The sequence below is a fragment of the Capra hircus genome (assembly GCF_001704415.2).
Source record: "Capra hircus breed San Clemente chromosome X unlocalized genomic scaffold, ASM170441v1, whole genome shotgun sequence".
NCBI lineage: Eukaryota > Metazoa > Chordata > Mammalia > Artiodactyla > Bovidae > Capra > Capra hircus.
Window position 1 is genome coordinate 11,917,306 of NW_017189517.1, and position 22,288 is coordinate 11,939,593.

Sequence of the window (22,288 nt, forward strand, 5' to 3'; positions counted from 1 at the left end):
CTGCACTGCAGGCAGATTCTTTTCCATCTGAGCCACCAAGGAAGCCCACACTTTTAAGAAGTTCTATTCAAAGTCCAGAAGGAGCTGATGAGGTTGCCACACTGTGGTTGGATCAGGCAGAATCTGCAGAGAACTCTAGTGGAATACTGCACTAGGACTCTGGATAGCCACAAGTTCCTCAGGAGAGTCTGGAAACTGCTAGATCCCCAAAGAGCAAACCTGTGAGCTTCTGCTAGAGTTCTTCCAGAGTCAAGAGTGGAGGTTCTGCTGCCCCTTACTTGGGTCTTTCTCTAGCTGATGATGCAGTCTTTACTGTCTAGAGAAGGACTTCCCTAGAGGAGGCAAGGCAAGAGATGTCAGCTAAAAGCACAGTGTGGTGACTTCCCTAGTGGCCCAGTGGCTCCCAATGCAGGGGACCAGGGTTCGATCCCTGGTCAGGGAACTATGATCCTACATGCTGCAAGTAAAAGTTCACATGCTTCAACTGAAGATCCCGCTTGCCTCAACGAAGATGGAAGAACTCACATGTTGCCACTAGAGACCCGGTACAGCCAAATAAATAAATATAAAAAAAGCATGGTGGGAAGAGAGCAGAGGAAAATGATTGTTCATAGTGCACAAAGGTACATGGGTAGCTTGCTGGTCAGGGAATAACTTTTCTAAACATGATCTTTTCTCAACAGATCCAGTTTCACTGTTTCCACCTGAGCTGATAAGGACGTGCCTCTCAGGATCTTTGTGGAGGTAAGGACATTTGACAGTCACAGAAAAGTGTTTTGATTCACAGAATAAGCAAAATGGCTGCAGGTAAAGATTTTCACAGCTTGCATGAGTGTTAATTAGAAACAACTAGAAGCCTTGGATGTGAGTGTCACTTGTTTAATTTAAATATCTTTGCAGAGAAACTGGTCCTTACTCAGTTAAAGTCATAGCTGGCGTCCAGCCATAAGGAAACCCCAAAGCCCATCTGTTCCTTGGACTTTTGACCAAAACGGTCACCCCACACACACTTAGTTAGTATAAGTGTAGATCATTTGGGTACTTCAACACAGTGGGAATTTTGATTCCTCATTTAAGCAAAAATCTTTCCAGCTCCCTATTTCAGCATCTCTCATTTTTGGCTATTCTATAGACCTGTTTCTCCATTTATGTATGTAGTTGGGTTGGAAATGTCAAGGGACCACAGGGGAATGTTTATGAAATTCCATAAAAACATGCTTTCACAAGACTGAGGTTTATTGGTATTCCAGAGGAGCTAGCTGGTAATGACTTCTTTTTCCATCGGAGTCTGCTCCTTGCCTCCTCCCTCTCACCTTGAACTTTTGCTTGAATCTAGGAATCAATTTTGTCTAATTTCCAAATGTTACTTGTCGGTGGTTTGGCTGGATTCATTACATATATATATATACATACACACACACATACACACACACACCCAGAATGGAAGGTAACTTGGTGCATCTTAATGACATAAATACTAGTCTTATCTTGAAAGCTTTTATTCTTCCTTCCTGTTATTTTGTTTTGTGATTTCTCAGCAGAATCAAGGGGTATAATGATAATTTTATTAAAATGAGAGGTTCTCTTAGCAGTACCATGACAGTACCTACTGTCTCATTTCATGGTAAACTCTACTTGTCATTTGTAGGCATTTGTGGGAATTCATATTTTTCATGGAGTTCTAATGAGTCAAAAGTGATCCAGAAAAGACTGTCCTTTGGTCACTGACTGTCCAGCTGTGGGCCTGGCATGCATTCCCTGCAATCTGTCTGTGCACAAAGTGGGTGCACAAACCAGTCCAAAAATAAAAGTTTGTGTTTTTTAAAAAATTTGTATCAAACTTACACAAGTATGACATTTAAAGAATAAAATAATTCCATGAGGTTTACTCATCAACTAATACTTCCCCCAGCCTACCACCATTCCATTTCCTGCTCACCATGTTTATCCAGAAGTGACACGTAATTTTGCAATTGTAGAAGTAACTGGTGCTGAGTACTGCTCAGAAAATCATGAGAGCACTAAAAGGATTTTAGATATAGTTCTTTGGCCACTTATTGTCTGTTTTTCTAAGGGGGGAAGAATTGCAGCAATAAATCCTCAGAAAAGGAATCAGAGAGGGAATGACAAGTAGGAAATGGCCTCTTACCTTCAGCCCAGCCCAGAGATGGGGAGAAGGCTTGAAACAGTAGTGCTGTGCTCCCGAGGATGAGGACAAAGCAGACAGTTAGAAGGATAGGGCTTTTGGTGTGAAAGGTGTCATGGGCATTGTGGGTTCAGAGGGTGTCTCCTACCCTCTTTCCTGTTCTCAATTCTCCCTGTGCTTCAGCATCTCCTCAACTAAACAAGGAAGTAACCTAAAGGATATCACAGATCTGCAAGTTTTATTACTGTGGTCTGAGATGTAGCTAGCAAATATGGAAGGAGATGTGTATATCAGGAGGCAAAACCATGACTTATTGCAAATACCACTTTTCCCTACACATTTTAGCTTCAGAATATAGGTATTCAAAAGAAATGTCTAGTGCTGTGGCCACCTGATTTTTTAAACTTTGATGTGTCTTCCCACCTTCTGCCTTGGGGTTTGATTCAACTAATCAAAGTAATATTTAAAGATGATTTTTAGTGGGCAAAGATATCAATGTAGATGACACTCGAAGGCAATCTCAGTTTGAGATGCATCAATTAATTGCTTTAAATGCTTCATTTAGATATATATGCCATCTATGGTCTATTTATCAAACACTTGAATAAAGAACTGGTAGCTCCACACGTTTAACACTGTCATCTTTCTTGGTCTGTTATTACAGTGACAGAAAGATTGATGGCTCTTGATACATGAGGAAAAGATGGTAGTATTTATCATCTAGAGCCTACGAATGGCTCCTTTTAGCCTTGAAAAGCTATTGTACTCACCAATATGCAGAATATTTGGATCCCACTGTAGTTGTTTTACATGCTAATTTCTTACTGGTAATTTCTCAACCTGGAAAAATTACAGCTCAGTCTTAGGTATATAAACACACATCATGAAGGAGATAGGTCAACTTAGGCAGCATGGAAACAAGTGAAGGAAAAGTGTGTGAACTGGCAAGTACTCAATAGGCAATTCATAGTCAGACCATTTGTAAGGAGACCATCATCAAAGAATCTTTCTCAGTTCTCAGAATTAGTTTATATATTTGATTCGTTTTTCTCCAGAGCATCTTGAGCCCACTGGAAAATGAGTAGTTTGGAACTGGATCGGTTTGTCTATTCACATCTGCAGTAACATGGGAAGAACATTTAAGAATTATAGAGATGTAAGGGTCTCCTGTGCTATGCTCCAAGTATGTATAAGGAAGAAGAAACCAGTGCCTATTGTGAGTATAGGAGAGAGAACTGCCCTTCAGGCAGAGTTGAGAAACTGGTGATGGAGATGACTCTTTACCATTTTTCTCTGAATTCTGTATTTCTTTGTTGATGTAGGCTTTGCTGCTCCTGTTTCTTGTGGATTTTTACTGGGCCTCTGAAAAATGACCCTGGGAATAAGTAGCCTCTCAGCTTCTCATTTGTTTAGAGTTGAATTTCTGGTACAGACTTTTTGCACATGAGCTATTTTAAGGGTGAGATTGTTCCAATATATTCCTCAAGACACTGTTTTCCTTCAATCTTCCCATATTCCATATCTTTCTTCTGCACTTTAATCTGAAGTCATGGTTGTTATATGTAATATTTCATCTCCCTCTTGTGATCTTACATTGATTTTTTTTTTCAGGAGGACTCAGCTAAGTTTCTAAGTTTTAATTCCATACATTGATCAATTTCTTTTTCTTATTTTGGGTTAGTTCTGTGTGCTGAGATTCAGTGCCTTTTCTTCCTCTACTTTTTTGTTTTCTAGCCCAGATCTGTGTTTTCTTAGTATATTCTTTGTGAGGTTTCATGGCAATGACACTTGTGAAGGTGGTATGGTTTGTGTCTGTCAGGAAGCATCTATTCAGCTAAATCCTGTCTGTCTTCTCTGAACACCAGCAGGCCATCTAGAATCTGCTCTAAGCTTTGGTTTTCTCCATCCCTTCTCTGCTTGGCTAGACTTTATCATGTTTCATCTTTGATATATGTTTCCTAATTCCACAAATTCCTCTACTCTGTGCCCTTAAGAAGCATACAATTCCTATATGCCAATCCACCTACAGGAGCTGGCCCTAGAAAATCATCCAGTTAGTCTGTTAACACTTTTATACTGATACTCCTGGACTTTTCTTCTAATCTGTCTAGTTTTTTTTTTTTGGTCTTAATTTTCAAGAGGTATTTTTCTACTTGGTATTTCCATACCCTTTGTGCTTCTCAATCACTTCCTGCTCATGGCTCCTTCAGTGAGTGGGAGTGGAGTCAACCCTCTCTGATTATTGAGTTCTTATATATCATTATTTCTTAGGTTCTCCACGATCTTAGTCACCCTTTGTGATCTTGTAACAACTTAAACATCCCTGTTTGTACAATACACTCTTATGGAGAATGTAGACTCACATGTATTTCCTTTATGTGTCCCTTCCGGTCTTAAAGATCTGGCATTTCCCTATCTGTACAGGCTGACTTATAAGATCTCATAGTTAATATTAAGAACTCTTACTTTGAACTTAATGTGTTTTCATTCTTCCACTGCTGATGTTCTTCGATGTGGCTGATTACTTAACTTCTGTGAACTTTAATTACTCTAAGTATAAAATGGAGACGATGAGATCTGCCCCAGCTTCTTAAAGCAGCTGTTATGAGAGCATAAGTTAAAGCATTGTTGAATACTGGGTCCTCAGAAATATCACCAGAATAACTTGTTGATAAGGACAAGTTGAGTTTATCCTTACTGTGGTAAGGAAGAGTATTATCTTGAAAGCTAAATGGGGATAATTATGCAGCTTGGGAATCTGATTACAGGTAGCTGTTGGAGTATGGGTGATTAATTAGGATTAGGTAAAGTTCATGACATAACATTATACTTTGGATTGGTGGACACAACAAAGCAAGGTTTTTGAGACAAGGGTATTGATCTCAATCCTATCTGCTGGAAGTCTGTTCGCGATTCATATGAGTATCTTTGGGACATCTCTGGAATGAGCCACAGAATTATTTGCAATATCTTTCTTCACAAGCAAGAGTTACCTGGAATTGTAAAGTCATGTTGATGAATACAGTAGAATAGTTAAAATTGTTTGGTAAGACAGCTGAAGAGTAAAATCATGTTAATGTAGGCGGTGAGCTGTGAGGAGGTTTAAGCTTTTAGTGCTTGGTATACAAAAGCACTTTGTAAATGATAAGTACTATATAAATGGTGGTCATATTCATGAGGCAAATGTTTCACTTGTTTTTGATTCTTATGCCTTTTTATCTAAATGCAGTCTTTTTCTGCTGAAACTCAGTAGAAAGGAGAATCTGTATTCAAAATGACTGAACTTCTGATATGTTATTTAGCGCTTTGATGCCTGGGACCAGCCTTGAAAAAGTCATGTGTAACCTCTACAAAATTTTCCTCAACTCTTTAAAGCAACTAATCACAAGAGATAATGAAGGCAAAGTCAGGGAGTTTTAATTCAGGTTAAACCTTCAAAATAAGATAAAACATTTGGGGGAAAATATATGCCAACATGGTGAGTGAAGCAAAACTCCTCACTTGGCCAATCAAGAGTAAGCCTTTTGTCTTCCTTATCTGAAAATAAAATCTTGGATAGTTCTTTCCTTTATAACTTCCATTTTGGCCTAACACTGGCTCACTAGTTAACTCCAGCTACATGGTATATAGACTGTTTTTAAAAGCTCATTGGGCATACACTTTAAGATAGACTAATGTAGGTAAAATATCATAAGAATATTATATTTAACATTGGACTAGCAATTAAAATATAGTTCTCCCAAGAGAGTTATTGCAGGTCCATTATCTCTAGGCAACATAAATATCAGATCAACACTATTGATTAGTTCTCTTTTACTTTGATAGTCAGGTGTGAATTATTTTTAATATATCTGACACTGTCATAGAAAGTGGACACAGAGGAAAGAGCATGAGGTATTTGACCATTGTTGTACAAATGTGGACCATCATGAAATAGAAAAACTGAAAGTTTTCAAAGACTACATAGTACTTTTCCTATCTCATCGTGCTTTTTTATCTCAAGTAAAAGCAATGAAGAAAATAGATTTGCTTAGGATTCAGAGTGCATAACATACTTGAAATAAACTCATGACAATGCCAGACATGGAAGAGAAAATTTAAAAACATGGCAAGAAATGATCCTTTTATCAAGGATCTTACAATCTAATTAGAGAGACGAAACTAACTTAAATTCATTTCATCTGTATAATGAGTGAAGAGGAAGGAAACATTGCAATTTCAATAGAGAAGTCTTAGAAAGGGTCAATGGTGGGGTGCTTCTTGCTTTCGCTTGCCAAGGATAGAGGAAAAGTCAGAAGCCACAGGGGCTTCCCAGGCGACGCAGCGGTAAAGAATCGTCTGACACTGCAGGAGACATGGGTTCTATCCCTTGACCAGGAAGATCCCCTGGAGAAGGGCATGGCAACCCACTCCAGTATTCTTGCCTGGAGAATCCCATGGACAGAGGAGCCTGGCAATCCAGAAGAGTTGGATTGGTCGCAGAAGAGTTGGGCAGAACTGAGCACACATACACATACTCCCACACGCACACAAAATCCATAAAGGAGAGGGAGAGTACTCAAGAGAAAGGTGTGAGGTAAGGGGACAAAAGTGGGAGGGCACAGACAGACCTGTGATCTTTACAGTTGAATTGCTGATGGAAATCTGCTGCTGCCACCAGATTTACATCTTTCTTGGCTGTAGTGCAGCTTGGCCCTGACTATACAGATGCTTTATTGGATTATTATGTCTGTGACACTGCAGCTATTAGTCATACTCAGCCATAGGACCTGACAATATAATGGTGTTCTATTTTTACTTCTGTCCCCAAAATGCCCCAGAAGTACTGAAATTATGACCAGAAAATTAATTTCTTTGCATTTGGACTAGAAGTAAAAGAACAGGGAATAATTCTACATTCAGTCTATAAATCTCCAGAGTTGTTGAAAAACATTTTGTGTTAACAGTTTAGGCTGAGTTTTACATTAAGTATTGCACTCCTCCCCAGAGGAACTGGTGAGAAAAATATCTGATCAGAGCATTTCAGTGTTGTTCAAGGCTATCAAACAGATGCTTGCACATATATGCACATACAGTTGTAACACTGATTATTTTGCAAGGTCAGAAAAGGAGTGGCTGTTTTGTGCCACATCCTAGTTGCTTTCCTGAGTATAGAAATAAAACCGGCTACTTCATCCAAGCTTCTCACAGAGGTTTTCTTGGTGATCTGTGTATGTACCAGGAAGTTAGCACACAGGAGCATTTATATTCTTATTTATATTGAGTTTCTGATAAGATCAGTTAAGCTGCATTCTCAGTCTTCTTCCCTAGTACTTGGTTCATACTCTCAAACTGTCATAGACAGGTGGGCCCTTGGAGATCACTGTCCACTGTATAAGTGAAGAAATGTCAGTGTAGTGAGATAGTGACCACATAGACTGTGATTAAGCTGACACTACCATCTCGTCTTCTGCTTTGTATTGTCATTTTCATTCTGTCGTGCACCTTTCCTCTCTTCCCAGAGGTCCTCCACACATTAACATATGTATCTGAGGTGAGTGCATGGAGAACGAAAGGAGCAGTGATAGTGTGCCTGTTTGTGGGAAATGCTCTCCCCCACCCACTACGTGTGCCGCACACATGGACATACACAGCAGGGCAACCATGTGACAGCCTGTGTCACCTGTAGGGCCAAGAGTTCTATTTGTAAAGATGCGTTGTATTGCTTTAACTTTTGGGGGTGGGGCACAGGTCAGTTTCATAATCTGTTGACACTGTATACCATCTCTTTGGGAAACAAAAGGCTTTTGCACACATCCACAGACATACAGTTTTTAGGAGTTCAGGGGCCCCACGGTAAGAATTCCTCTTCATGTTATAAGCACTTATTTCTTTCTTTGATCATAAGACATTTGATTGCCTGCCATATACTCTGGGCCCTGTGCCAGTTCCTTGCTAAGTAGCCCCGTGACCTTGGGGTCACCTCCCCAACTCTTGCTAAGTAGCCCCATGACCTTGGGGTCACCTCCCCAACTCTGTTTTGTGTGTAAGATTAGCGTGTTTTAATGGACTGATCTCTAAAGTCTCTTATAGTGTTTTATGTACTCAGCCTTGTTCTAAGTACAGATAGGAATGTACAGTCCAAGCATCTAATAAAGCGGAACAGTGACCAGGACCAGGCAAAAGCAAGAAGCAAAGGGAAAAGGGATGGCGGCTCCTGTTTACTCATTTGAAACAGACACTTAGGCAAAGAAACTGTTTCACTGGTGTGTGAGAACTTCAGCACTGAGTTTGTCTCTACATGTGGCCTCTATATAATAATGAATGCTCACATCATTAATCCATTTGGGCTATTGCATAATTTTTTTATTTTATTGATGAGTTGTTTTTAAATTTTAAAAACTCACTCCTTTTCAACCAAGTACTTAATGGGTCAAGTTACTGTTACTGGACTGCAGGAAGTCAGGGAGATGGTACCCTGTGTAAGGAAGAGTGGAGTTTCACACAAACTCTTCCAAGTAAACTATATTTAAAATGTTTATGTTATTACAGGCTCTGCTGAAAGCATTTCTAAAGCTCTTAGTAAACTTGTCCCTATGCCACTTGTGTCTGTATTTATTCAGCCTTCAAATAATTCATTTGCTCATTTCAGGCATGTGTTTGTTTTATTTTTTTCAACATGATTTAATTTAACTGAGACTTCAAGTCTGTATCAGGATGTCCAAATAAGTTCATTAATTCTGGGAGATTTTCTCCTAACAAGTAGAAATTCATCAACATCAAATAATGACATATTAAAGTTATTAAATTGAAAATATCTTTATGCTCACTCTGGAGCTTAACTATGTCAGTCAATAATAATCAAATGCCACCCAAACACTCATAATTTTCTGAGAAGAGAAAATTAGTTGGTTTTAATATGTCTGAAAGATAAATCAGACTATCAATGTTTTATCATTCATATGAGAAATTTATATAACTCACATTCAACAAATCAGATCAACTGGAAAATTAGAGTAATTAAATGTTATAGGGGAATTTTATTAGAAGAGTAACAAAGACACTCATGCTGCTAAGATCATACCTAGAAGAGCAGTGAGAAAGTGCAGACAGATGAGAGTAGAAGATATAATGGAGGCACAGGGAAAGCCCAAGGCAGTTAGATTCACAACAAGTAGCTGGCGAAGCTCGACTATGCCAACACACTGGAGAGGAGCACAGATACTGTAAATGTTGACTTTACTCCCTTGAATTTAAATTGAAAATATTTTGGAGTAAATAAAAATGCTTTTAAACAGAGTTGCATTTGTGATGATGATCAGGAGCCTTCTCTGCCATGTTTCTCTACCCTTTCTCTAATACCTGTTTTCACGTTTTTAATATTTGTTTTTAGTTTTGGCTATTTCCCTGTCTACATATACTCTCTTAATACTCATTGTTTAAATTTTTATCTTAGGAGATTGCATATTGTATTCTTCTCTAATGGCTCATTTACCCCACTGTCGTCTTTAGCTTCTTCCCCCCGAATTACATCACCGTTTCTCTACTATTTTAGCCACTGTACTTTACCGTTCATCTCTTGTTGCATCAAGAGTCCATACTTAACAAGGACATGTATATTGCACGTCTGTCCTTCACTTCATTTCTTTCCCTTTTACATTCTGCACTCTGTCAAGCATACCTTTTCTTTCACATTATCAAGGTTGTTAAAAGCACTCTTATTTTTTAAAATCACCTTATTTTGTGGGCTAAATCATTAAGTAAATTCCTAAGAAAGGTATGCATAAGGCAGAGTTTCTGAACTATTAATTATTTGAAAATATTTTCATTTAGACCTCACACTTGATTGGTACTTGTATAGAATTCTATGTTCAAAACCATGGGCCCAGAGATTTCTTTTTAAATTTTTCTTTCTTCTTTTTTGGATCTTCTATTAGATAGATATTGGGTCTCCTGGACCAATCATCTGTTATTTTGTATTTCTCCTTACTTCTATCTTAAGAAACTTATGATTCATCAGACACCCTTTTCTAAGCCCCATTGAACTACCTACTCTGTTACCTGGGTCTTTGATGGGACATATTCTTAATAGGCTCTCTGAAGTTTCTCATAATTATGACTCTGACTATGATGATAGTAGACACAAATGTCATTATTTCTAATCTTAGTTGTGTTCTCTAAGAAATAAAACATAAACCTCCTTTCCTCTCTGTCTTCCCCTTAATTTCTCATGAAAATATAGTTTCTCCTTCCTTTAGAATATCATTATGCAATATAGGTATCAACTATAAACTTTTCTATTTGCCAGCACATCATGAGGGTTGCCTTTCATGCTGTTAATGCCTGGGATTTGAATAGAATTTATTTTGTGAACTTGTTCCACATCTGATTTCTATAACTTTTCCTCTTGAGTCTGGATAAATAAAAAATAGTACAAGATCATGCATTACATGAGCCATTTCAAAACATCTCAAGTAACAAATAGAAAAATAAAATAAAATTAACATTAAAATTAAAAAAAAGAAAAAGGGAGGAGGTTACTTGTGTAGGAGTCTGCCTATGCTGATAATTACAAATTTAAAAATCTATAATAAGCACTATTCCTTTGAGCTGCAAATTAACTCATTCTTATTTGGCAGAAAGAAAGTAAAAGTGAAAGTCACTCAGTCGACCCCATGGACTATATAGTCCATGGAATTTTCCAGGCAAGAATACTGGAGTGGGGAATCTTCCTGACCCAGGAATCGGACCAGGGTCATCTGCACTGCAGGCAGATTCTTTAGCAACTGAGCTATCAGGGAAGCCCTAATTGGCAGAATGCCCCCAAAATACCACCTTGGTGTCAACAAGTCACTTAATTTAAGCTCTACACTGCACTTTGCTCCTTGAAATATATAGCATCCCTTCTGTCACAGAAATTCTTGAGACTTTTCCTGCAGTAATGTTGTTTTGTGCTAAATGGAAACTTTGAAGATGACGGGCTCATCCAGCCTCCTACTTGCTGCAAGACTCCTGGCACACTTAGCCCTACCAGTTTCTCCTGCCTGGTAATTAACCAAATCCTTCATCTTGAACTGAGAGTCTATATTGTCACTGGGTACAAGACATAGGTAAATGAAATAAGTTTTTCTCAATATTTAAACAATCTCATGGTGCCCAGAGCAAGATTGTGAAATAAGGGTCAGGCTTCTGATCTTAGAGCTTAATCTTACAATTTGGAGCTAGAAGGCTCTGTTTCTTTGAAGAACTATTTCTTGTATTTTCTTTTCCATTAATTGTTCACTTAAGCTTCTCTTATTAGGGCCAAAGTTTCATATGCTATTCCTCACTTCACAGCCTGTGAAAGCATACACAGATTATCTTTTTGGAAGTGACTGGTTGTGGGGGGACAAGTCTTTCGTACTTAGAAGTGGCTAAAAGAAATAGGACCTTCAACATACTTTGCTGTCCATTCTGCTTCGTTGGAGCATTCATTATGTGTCTCTCTATATCTGGATTTACAAAGCAAAGAGGGCATTCTAGAAGACAGTATGTTAGCAATTGAGAAACCACCAACTTCAATTCATTAATTGCTTCTATAGTCTCCTTTTAACATGTGTCAAGGATTTTCCTAGAGCAAACTTTTGTTTGTGGTTAATATTTAGAAAAAACAGCATAATTGTGTATTTTTGCTATATTCTGAGGCTGAACATTAAACCATCCTAGAGATGTTAAGATTTGGATATGGTTTGCCTTTAAGATTACCCTAGTACATTTGTTAGTGAATCTTTTACATGAATTGATACAACTTTAAAAACATTATTAATTTTTACTCTGATCCTAAATGCAGTGTAATAATCTACATAGTGTTTTTAAGCACTCAAAGCAACTGTGAGAAGAAAGATTTTTACAATCTGGGAAGAAAAATGTAAATTTTTAGTATTTCATTAGTATTAGGGGGGAAAAGGCATTTTAAATGTTCATATTGTGGTAAGTGGGCTTCCCTGGTAGCTCAGCTGGTAAAGAATCCGCCTGCAATGCAGGAGACCCCGGTTTGATTCCTGGGTCAGGAAGATCTCCTGGAGGAGGGATAGGCCACCCATTCCAGTATTCTTGGGCTGCCCTGGTGGCTCAGATGGTAAAGAATCCGACTGCAATGCGGGAGACCTGGGTTCAACCCCTGGGTTTGGAAAATCCCCTGGAGGAGGGCATGGCAACTCACTCCAGTATTCTTGCCTGGAGAATCCCATGAACAGAGGAGCCTGGTGGGCTACAGTTCATGGGATCACAGAGAGTCAGACATGACTGAGCGACTAAGCACAGCACATTGTGGTAAGTAGTGTTTTTAAAAATTGTGTGTAATTTCAAGGCAAGATCAAGATCTGTTCTTACTGTCAGTTTTCTGTGCTCTTCCACCAATCTGCTGAACAGAATGCATTTCAACAGAGCAGAATGGTACTATTAAGAATTATTAGAACTTCTGTGTATCATACTGTCTCTTGCTGCAGCAGAAAAGTGCTTCAACATCTTAGAGAAATGATTGCATAAAACCCCAAACCTCTCATACACTAAATCTCAGTTTTACTGTAATACTGAATTCAATTTTGATTAACACCCCTTTCTGTCATTCAGCATTCAACACCTTGGACCTGGGAAATGCTGGGTCACAGAGAAGGAATTGGCAATGGCCTGCTGTCATTCTTGGGTGCTCATAACACTAATATGTTGAACAGGATGCATTTTACCAGAGTAGAATGATAGGAGTTTTAGGAATTATCGGACTTCTATACTTCTAAGGAGAAGGCAATGGCACCCCACTCCAGTACTCTTGCCTGGAAAATCCCATAGATGGAGGAGCCTGGTAGACTGCAGTCCATGGGGTCGCTGAGAGTCAGACACGACTGAGCGACCTCAATTTCACTTTTCACTTTCATGCACTGGAGAAGGAAATGGCAACTCACTCCAGTGTTCTTGCCTGGAGAATCCCAAGGACAGGGGAGCCTGGTGGGCTGCCGTCTATAGGGTCACACAGAGTCGGACATGACTGAAGCGACTTAGCAGCAGCAGTAGCTATACTTCTAAAGGCCTCTTTCTTGTATCTCATATCTTGGATCATTCTTAGCCCCCAAAACCATGATTATTAATTTTGTTGAGTGCTTAGTATGTGCCAGTCAAAGTGAGATGAGCACTAACTCTCACTGTATAAATGTGACATAAGGATACTGAACCTTAAAGCAGTTCAGGTATTTCTCACCTAGTGGATTCAAACCCTGGCAATTGGAGACGATGCTCTTAACAACTGGGTGTGCATCGAAGTCTCCTGCCACAGTGCAATGCTTGAGGGACTCGACTTTTATAAGGCTCAGAGTTTCTAAATTTTTTTTAGTTTTATATTGCTAGCTGACCTGCCCCACAAGACATATTAGAAGAAATTCTTCAGGGAGAATGAACATGACTTAAGTAGAAAATCAGATGTACATTGGTAAGAAAAATGTTCAAGAAGGGATAAGTGAAGGTGAAATAAAATCTTTTAAGTTAATTAACATTAATTTATTTGATAGGTAACTGTTCAAGTAATGGTAAGAGACTATTTGGTTGATTATAGCATCTGGATAAAGTGAGGCTATTGATGGCAATATTAGTAAGGATAGGCATTTGGAATTGGGAATACTCTGTTATGAGTGTGACTTGTGAAGAAGTATGGTGTTATTAGAAAGTCAGATTGGTTGTAAATACATATTGCAAACACTAGGAGAATCACTAAATTTTCTTTTAAACTATTGTTGATATTCTACGAGAAGAAGTAAAATGTACATAAAGCACTTGATTAAAACCACAAAAGGCAGGGATAAAGAGCAAGAAAAGAAAAGAAGAGCAGGGAATACAAATGGTTACTACCACAGTAGATATTAATCTATATCAGTAGTCACTTTAGAGGCAAATGATCTAAAAGTGTCAATTAACATATTTTCAGAGTGAATGAAACTATGTTGTCTATGAGAGACCCATTTTAGATGTAAATATTCTGTAGTTTGTAAGTAAAGAGATGGAGGAAGATGAGTAGTTGTATTATTTTTAGACAAAATAGATTTTGTAACAAGGAAAATTATCAGGAATAAGAGGGAGCATTACATAATGAGAAAAAGGAGAAAGCTCTCCCAGAAAACATAACAAAATTCTTAATGCATTTATATCTCACAACAGTTTGTCAAAATACATAAGGTAAAACAAGTAGAACTTCAAGGAGAAATAGACAAATCCTTTATTACAGTTGGCAGTTTCAGTGCCCTCCTTTCATTCGTTGATAGATGAAGCAGGCAGAAAATCAGTAATGGCATCAGTTCAGTTCAGTTCAGTCGCTCAGTCATGTCCGACTCTTTGCGACCCCATGAATCACAGCATGCCAGGCCTCCCTGTCCATCACCAACTCCCGGAGTTCACTCAGACTCACGTCCATCAAGTCAGTGATGCCATCCAGCCATCTCATCCTCTGTCGTCCCCTTTTCCTCCTGCCCCCAATCCCTCCCAGCATCAGTTGACCAGAAAAACATCATCAGTCAATTTGATCTAATTGACACTTAAAGAGTACTCCATCCAACAACAGCAGAATACATAGCCTCCAACTCACATAGAACATTCACCAACATAGATCACATTCTGGGTGATGAAAAACACCTAAACAAATTTAAAAGAATAGAAGTCATGGAAAGGATGTAGTTGGACCACAATAAGATTCAACTTAAAATCAATAAGAAATAGAAATTCCACAAATATTTGGAAATTAATCAATACATTTCTAAATAACATGGATCAAAGAAGAAGTTTCAAGATAAATTTTAAAATATTTTGAACTAAACAAAGAAGGGAAATAAAACTTATCAATCAAACTGTGTAAGGTTGCAGCAAAAACAGTGCTTGAAGGAAAAGTTATAGCATTAAATTTAGAAAAGAAGAAAGATTTTAAAATGATTCAGCTCACATGTTAGGAAAGTGGAGAAAGAAAAGCAATATGAGCCTAAAGCAAATGAAAGAAAATAAATAGATTGAATAAAAATTAGAGGAGAAATCAGTGCAATTAAAATTGGGAAAATAATAGAAACAATCAAGGAAATTAAATCTGGATCTTTGAAAAGAGAGTAAAATTTAGCCAGGGTAGTGAAGATTAAAAAAGGGAAGACACAAACTACTAATACCAGAAACGCAAGAGATGTATCACTGTTGATAATGTGGGCATTAAATCTAAAACTTTCTAAAATAACTGTTTAAAATAAACATGAATTATTATTAAGGGTTTACTGAAGGATATGGATTCTCTTTCGAGTGTATAAAAAGGCTGAGCTCACAAAAGGTCTTGTTGAGTTTAGGGATCAGTAGGCTTCCAGAGATCCCTGGGAAGCCTACCCTTCTTTCCCCTTCACCCTTCCCTCTTCCCACTGGTAACCACTAGTATGTTCTCTATGAGTCTGTTTCTTTTTTGTTGTTGTTATATTCACTAGTTAGTTTTCTTGATATCATAAGTGATGTCATATAAGTGATATACAGTATTTGTCTGACTTATTTCACTAAGCATGATACCCTCCAACTCCATCCATGCTACTGTAAATGGCAAAATTACACTTTTTAAAAGGCTGTGTAGTATTCTATTATGTATATACACACCACATCTTTATCCATTCATCTATTGATGGACATGTAGATTGTTTCCATATCTTGGCATTGTAAATAGTGCTGCTATGAACATTGGGGTGCATCCATCTTTTTGAGTTAATGTTTTCCTTTTTGATGGGTATGATTATGTGCAATTTCAAATGTTATGTGTCCAAAATCTCTGCCCTGAGTCACTGAGCTGTTTGTGTAGCTCCTGACAAAGAGAAATCCCTCAGTTGTCCATTTCTAGGAATCGCTAGCTCTCTGTTTTCAGAAAATTAATATGGGTCAGAAAGGAGTGAGAGTAAGGAATGTCAAGAGGTTCAGGCAGGAGGAACAAAAGGTCCAATGAACTGCCACCACATCTTCCCTATTGGTAGCAAGGGATTACAGAAGGGACAAGGTAGAAAATGGCAGTGCTCGGATATTGGGAACGGATAGCCCAAGTGTTCACAGTTTGATAGCACCTGAACTCTACTGTTCATTCAGGTCATAATCTTTTTTTAAAATTGATGTATAGTTGATTTATATTGCTGTGCCAGTCTCTGCTGTACAGTAAAATGACTCAGTTATACACATGTATACATTCTTTTTAAAATATTCTTTTCCATTGTAGTTTATCACAGGAGATTGGATATAGTTCCCTGTGCTATACAGTAGGGCCTTGTTGTTTATCCATTCTGTGTATAATAGTTTGCATCTACTAACCCCAAACTCCCACTCCATCCCTCTCCCTTCTTTACCACCTCTCCTCCTTGGCAACCACAAGTCTCTTTTCTATGTGAGTCTGTTTCTGTTCTGTAAGCACGTTCATTTGTGCCATATTTTTGATTCCACATATAATTGATATCATATGGCATTTGTGTTTCTAACTTACTTCACTGTTGGTGGGAATGTAAGTTGATGCAGCCACTGTGGAAAACAAAATGGAGGTTCCTCAGAAAACTGAAGCTAGAATTACCATATGATCCAGCAATTCCCCTCCTGGACATATACCTGGGTGAAACTATAATTCAAAAAGATACATGCACCCCTATGTTCATAGAGCTGTTTACAATAACCAAAACAAGGAAACAAGCTAAATGTCCATCGACAGATGAATAAAGATATGCTACATATATACAATGGAATGCTACTCAGCCATAAAAAAGAACAAAAAAATGCCATTTGCAGCAACATGGATGGACCTAGAGATTATCATACTAAGTGAAGTAAGTCAGAGAGTGTCTAATCTTTAAAAAATGGCTGCCAAATGTGACTAAGTACTTATTCATTTCTGTTCAGCATAGGCAGTATCCTTAATAGACAGCTGCAGGACCCTGATTACACTCTGTTTTGCTTATTAGATCCTGTGACTTATTCCAATGAAGAGAGAACAGGTCTCACTGGTAACAAAACAATCATGCTTTCAGCCCCAGTGAGCATCACCTCTGATCTAGACTGAATTGTATCTATAAAAATCGTATGTTGAAGCCCTAACCACCAATGTGACTGTATTTAGAGATAAGGCTTTCAGGAGGTCATTAAGTTTAAATAAAGTCAAAAGGGTGAGATCCTAATCAGATAGGATTAGTGGCCTTATCAGGAAAGAGATCTCTTTGCATGCGCACACGCTGAGGAAAGGCTATGTGAGACTACAGTGAGAAAGTAGCCATCTACAGGCCAGGAAGAGTGATCTCACCAAGAAACCAAGCCTTGCTTCTAAAACTATGAGAAAGTAGATTTTTATTTTTTAAACCACCCATTCTGGTATTTGTTATGGCAACTCAAGCTGACTAAGGCATCCTCCATTCTTCTTTAGCCACAGAGGATCAGTGGGAACAATAAGTAAAGTATTGCCTGCACATAAAACACAGATAAAGAAATTCCCTGTGTGGAAGTCTGGCATTTACAGTTGTTTAAAGGGCAATTTGGCTTGTCTCTTTTGTGTTTTAATAGCAGAAAGACATTTCACATAATAATTCAACTCCATGGTTCACTCTAATCTCTGTCTCTGAGTGGGGTTTGCATTTGTTGCTTGTGATTTACATCGCCTGACACCTAATGTAATGACTCCCACTGCCAGGGCCATTGCTGCATCTGTGCAGCTCCAATCTGTCACTGGCAACGTTCTGAGAGCTGGGGTACCCTCCATTCAATCATGAAACTAGACTGAGTATAATTAATTACATCCTTTACCCCCAGCCCCACCAACTGTAACACATCACTTCTCTTAAAAACTCAGTCAAAGCAATATTTTTTCCCATACCCTCCATCCCCATCTTTTCAGTAAATGCAGACATGGTTGTGCAATCAATCTTGAAACTTTAGGCTGTTTTTTTTTTTAATTTCAAATATTCATGAGCATATCTCTGCTGCAGATTTTAAATGTATTCTTTTAAGAATGTCATTAGTACCTGAGCTCTCTAACTGGCTACTATACTTCAGGAAGATCTTTGAAACTGGAGTTTCAGCCACCTGTATGTAAGCAGCGGCCATCTCTGTGATCGTCTTCTAGGACTGCAACAGATGCTTTAGCTGGTAAATAACACCTGTAATTTTCTTGTCAACTTTGCAGTTCCGTGACAGTACCTAAGCACTAGTTATTCTGTGGGCTACGTTAAATGGGGTAATAGAATGCAGGACTAGGATTTCAAGGGTAAGATTTGATATGATTGTTTAGGTTGTATCATTAGGCATTACACCAAATAATTTATCCAAGTGGATGGTCTTCAATTTTCAAGTCACTCAGATTTTGAGTGACGGATAAATTAAGAGAATGAGGTTCATTATGGGCGGTGAGAGGGGAAAAAAAAGTGCATCAGAAGCTCGGAAAAGAACAGACTCTTGACACCAGCTAAGCCCATAATGCATTCCAGTGAATTGTTAGGATGCTATTATGTTAAGGAATTCTCTGCTTTCCTATAAAGGTCTCTGAGAGTATTTTCTGTTGGCCATTAAGACAGAGCAACACAAACCAGACAGCACTTGTGACTTGAATGCTCAGTGCTGTAAAACTATTATGTGAATCATGTTCGGTTTACGTATGGAAGATGATGGTGCCTCAGTGCTGTTTGCATCATTAAAACTCAGGAAGGAAAATGTAAAGTGAGTGGAAAAGAGGAAGGTAGAAAAAATTAATTAGAGCTTTGAGACCAAGGACATGCCCACCCGGTCAGCTCCATCTAAAATTAAAGAAGTAAATGCTGTCTAGAGGACTCAGTCGCTTCTTTTGAATCTCTGGAAGGCTGTTAATCTCTTGCCGGCATATAGGAAGCATAGCCCCTGGAACAGACTCCAGGCACTAGAAAATAGAAATCAAAATAAGGCAGAAGTTGTTGGAGTTTATCTAGGACAGTTTAGTTACCGAAATAATGAATATCCTCATTCCCCCAACTCTCTCCTTCAACCTAACAGGATTCCTTGTACTTTAGATCTTTGTATTGCTCCTCATCCCCAGAATGTATCCCCTTTCGTTTCACATAATGAGTAGACTGGAAGGGGAGAGACTGTACTTAGGAAAGGAGACTCTGCACTTAGGTACTTGGGTAGGAAATTTAAGTTCGAGTCTTGGCTCAGACACTTAAAACCTCTCTGACCTGAGTGTCCTTACCTGACATACTTGACTGTGAGGGTAAGAATCTTTTATCTCATCAGTGCCAACAGTTCTTAAGTCTGAGCATTTACCAGCCTCAGAGAGGTTCCTGTTCTGTGGCCCATTGGCATGTAGAGGGATGTGGGATTTACTTACATCTAGGAAATAACATTGACCTGGCCCCTGAATTTTCACATTACAAGATTAATCCTACTTACTCTGCTTGTCTCAAGTATGAATCTGTTTTCTATCAGTAGTAGAAAATATTAACACTGTATTTTTCTCTAGTCATATTTTTGTTAAGATATGAGTTTAAACTGTATTCAGGGTTCATATCCTCCTTTCTTAGTATATCCATGTCATGGGCTTCTTAACAGTGACCATATATCTTGAACCAAGTAATATATACATAGTATATTAGTGGAGTCACTTTAAATGAAAGTGTCAGAAAGAAAAGCAATTCAAAGTAGCTTCTAAGCAAGAGAGGGAATGAATGGCATATTACTGAGAAATCTGATGGAGGCTCTTTAGTTCACATACAGCATTGACTTTCATTCTATTTCTCAGCGCTGCTTTCTCTTGTCCTGTAAGTCTTGGCTCTTACCTGACACAAAGAGGCCCTATCCGTACGATAAGTGGACACAGCTGCCAGGGCTCCCCCTTGTCTATATTGTAAGACGAGATGTTTAAGTTCTGTGGCATCCGATTGTCTCCACATGGATCATGTGCGTCACCTGTACAATCTTGGTGGACAGGGATCTTGGGTCACCATGATGGGCAGGCAGTGCTCTGATTGGTCAGCTAACAGACAAAATCAACAGCCCTTCACTACACTATTCCTAGTCTACTCAGCACTCTCACACCCTCAGTGAGATGAAATATAATCAAGCTGATGTTTCCAGTGATACCTGTGGAGGGACTTCTTTCTGCAATTGTGAAATTCATTATGTAAAGTCTTTAACAGGAATAAAAATCAAATTTTGCATTTTCCCACCTTTTTGGTAGTCACAGACACATTTACTCCCTTTTCTACATTTAAAAGTCAGGTCATTCTTGGGGCTTCCCTGGTGGTCCAGTAGCTGGGAATCTACCTTGCAATGCAAAAGTCAAGTCATTCTGAAGCCTTGTAAGTATTCAGACCCACTGTGTTCATTCAGTTGGTCATACATGTGGCATTAGGTGCCATTTGCAATCTGAATATTATTTCATTCCCACCCAGGGGTGCTGTGTTAGCTCCTTAAATGAATAACCAGTTGTCTACTTCAGTCTCTCTTGAACTCAGACCCCACTGTCATAAATCATTTTTTCATTCTCCATCTCTGGGACCACATCTTTGGTTCACTAAATTCCACATCCCACTCTTAGCACCAGACTCTCCATCCAGAGGGGCTGTTAACTGCTCTTGCTTTGTTGTTTTCCCAGGCCTTCTGGGAAACTCTCATTTCTACAATTGATGTGGAACTCTCATTTCTACAATTTCTTCTCTCTATATTTAACTGCTCCCTTATTGACAGCCAAAATCCCATCTATTTCATACTAGAAGGGAATGGGAATGTGGAATAGAAACTAAGACTATCAGGAAACTGTTTACTTTAAGTAATTCTACTGGCTTAATTAAGTAGGAGTTTAATTATTTTCATTATTTTTCACATAAGAGCTATATCTTGGGTTGTCAAAATTTCTATTTAAGGCTTTTCAACATGAATATGGAATTAATGATTTAAATTATCATTTAGGAAGTTTTGACTGCATGTAACAAAATGTTTTAATGCATGTCATGCAAACTACAGGGTCACATCACAGAAACTGTGTTGGTAGTAAATTCACTCCTTGTGTAATAGCTCCAGCTCATTAAGGATCAGTGCTCTCACGAGCTTTCATATTACTCTGGCATCCTGAACTTGTTAACTTTTTAAGTCAATTAATCTAGCACGACTTTTCCTTTCCCAACCTTTGGACTTAAACCTCATGGTATTCCATGTCCAGTGGTCCTGAGCTTTTAACTGCAAGGAACAAAACAGAACTTCAGTAGCATAAATAAATATGATGGTTATTGCAGTGGTTCAGTGGCATCTTCAAGGAACCATGTTTTTGAGAAAGATTTTCAGTCTTCAATTCTGGTTGTATTTTATCTTCTGGTGTTTGTCTCTTGGAATTAATAAGGCTTCTTTATTGCAGTATTCATCTTCATCTTGTTGTTTCATGAGATAAGAAGGCTTCCTTATTCTATTTGTGTTCAGTTGGTAAAAAGGGAAAGTGTGAATGTTGAATGGCAAAATGGGTCTTTGCAGGTATCGTTTTTATCAGCTACACAAACTCAGTAGACTCCTGCTTTGTTGTTCAGTCATTTAGTTGTGTCCAACTCTTTGCGACCCTATGGACTGCAGCACACCAGGCCTCCCAGTCCATCACCAACTCCTGGAGTTTACTCAAACTCATGTCCATTGAGTCAGTGATGCAGTCCAACCATCTCATCCTCTGTTGTCCCCTTCTCCTCCTGCCTTCAATCTTTCTCAGCATCAGGGTCTTTTCTAATGAGTCAGCTCTTTGCATCAGGTGGCCAAAGTATTGGAGCTTCAGCTTCAGCATCTGTCCTTCCAGTGAATACTCAGGATTGATTTCCTTTAGGATGAACTGCCTGGATCTCCTTGTTGTCCAAGCGACTCTCAAGAGTCTTCTCCAACACCACAGTTCAAAAGCAACAATTCTTCAGCACTCAGCTTTCTTTATGGTACAACTCTGGAAAAACGATAGCTTGACTAAACAGACCTTTGTCAGCAAAGTGATGTCTCTGCTTTTTAACACGCTCTCTAGGTTTGTGGGCTTTCCTAGTATCTCAGTGGGTAAAGAATCCCCCTGCAATGCAGGAGACTCCTGTTCAATTTCTGGGTCAGGAAGATCCCCTGGAGAAGGGATAGGCCACCCACTCCAGTGTTCTAGGGTTTCCCAGGTGGCTCAGATGG